The sequence below is a fragment of the Etheostoma spectabile genome, chromosome 6 (genome assembly GCF_008692095.1).
Source record: "Etheostoma spectabile isolate EspeVRDwgs_2016 chromosome 6, UIUC_Espe_1.0, whole genome shotgun sequence".
NCBI classification, from domain to species: domain Eukaryota; kingdom Metazoa; phylum Chordata; class Actinopteri; order Perciformes; family Percidae; genus Etheostoma; species Etheostoma spectabile.
The window spans coordinates 7,503,473-7,505,169 of NC_045738.1; positions in this window are offsets into that span (position 1 = coordinate 7,503,473).

A 1,697-nucleotide genomic window follows, 5' to 3' on the forward strand; every position below is an offset into this window, starting at 1 on the left:
CACACACACACACACACACACACACACACACACACACACACACAATGCTACAAGGACAGATGTAATGTCCGAAAATCCTTTTTCGTCCATCAGGTTGTGGAATTTTTGTGGCCCTCAGTAAATCAGTGCGTAGTATTGGCATGCAATGTTGGAGACCTTGAAAAAGAGTCAAGGTTATGTTATTAACAATTAATTTAACCCAAGACTTCTTGATAATTTACTTTGCTCCTTCACTTGCCCCTTGTGAATATGATTGTCCCGCTGTATAACAACACATCAGCATCTCCAGCCTGTGCTGTTATCATATAACTGTTGGTGTATAACACTGGCATCATTCCTTTAGGTCTCATCCCATATCTATTTGCACTGCAGCTAGGCTATTCTGATATTGACTCATCCTGGTTCTACCGAGTTGCAGGAAAGAGAGATTTAATAGCTCAAGTGGTGTTGAACTCCTATTGCTACTAATGGATTCTGTATAATGTGGCACTTAAAATGCATGAGCAGCCTCTGATTTATCTGTAATTTGCTTCCACTGGAGCATATCTCCCTCAATACTTCCATTTGTTTTTGGCTCTATGCTGTCTTCTCAGTAAACAAACCTGATTGGGATTTCATATTGTTGCATTCCAGTTTGACAATTTGGTTCTTTCCAAAACATAAAATGGATTTTTTTGCTTTTTGTGATTCTGTTTTAATTACACAACAGAGGGAATGCTAAGTCAAGCATGAGATCACAGACATGAGGTGGTGTTTATTTGAGCTGTCGCTGCAGAAAGACATGCTGACTTGGTCAGAGGCAGATGGGCACCTCCCAGAAGGGCCATTTTAGTTTCTTTTATCGTCTACTGTTTTATGTGTCAAACAGTTATCATACTTATTTGATTAAACTGAGCTAAAGCATTTGTGGAAAGAATTAAAACCTGATTTTAGTCTCGTAGTTTTTAGAGTAATTGTGGTTATGTCAAGCTAAAAACCCACCCTGAAAACCGAGTCATTTTACTCGCTCCCTATGTTTTCACTCCATTTGATTTTGAAGTCTCGCAACATGGAGCAGGGAGCTCTTAGCCAATCGATCTATTGAGTTTAAATGTGTCAGTGTTGTGGCAGCAGAGCCGCACTGACAGGCGATTCTACAGAGGCTCAAGGTTAACAGCCAGTAGACCAGAGTCACAGACCGCTATAAGGAGTCAATACTCCTGGACAGGTCAGACTAAAACCAGCAATGTAAATGTTTCAATTCACAGGACTACAAGCAACAAACAGACCTGTTAGCGTGTGCTAAGCAGTGTGGAGAAACTCACTGACACATGCATGTGTGATTTACGCAACAGGAACAACAGACGGGCAATATCTTTAAAGCTGCTCAAACCCAACATCTTTTCCTGAAACTAACGTGACATAGTCTACATTTTTAGCATGCTTAACAACCTCTTCTGCAGTAATGTTGCCAGGTTTTGGAAATACTGAGGTCACGAGTCTCCCAACACACCACTCTCATAAAGTGTTTAAATTACTTGAAATTTGTATAATTTATTAAAGGCCTAAAGGATGTTTCAAAGCCTTCTCTGAACCACCAGGAATAAGATTCGGGTAAAGAAATGCTGAAGCCTATATTTATTACCAGCAGCAAAAGCAACACTGGTTTTGTTTTCACCTTGTGTGTGTGTGTGTGTGTGTGTGTGTGTGTGTGTGTG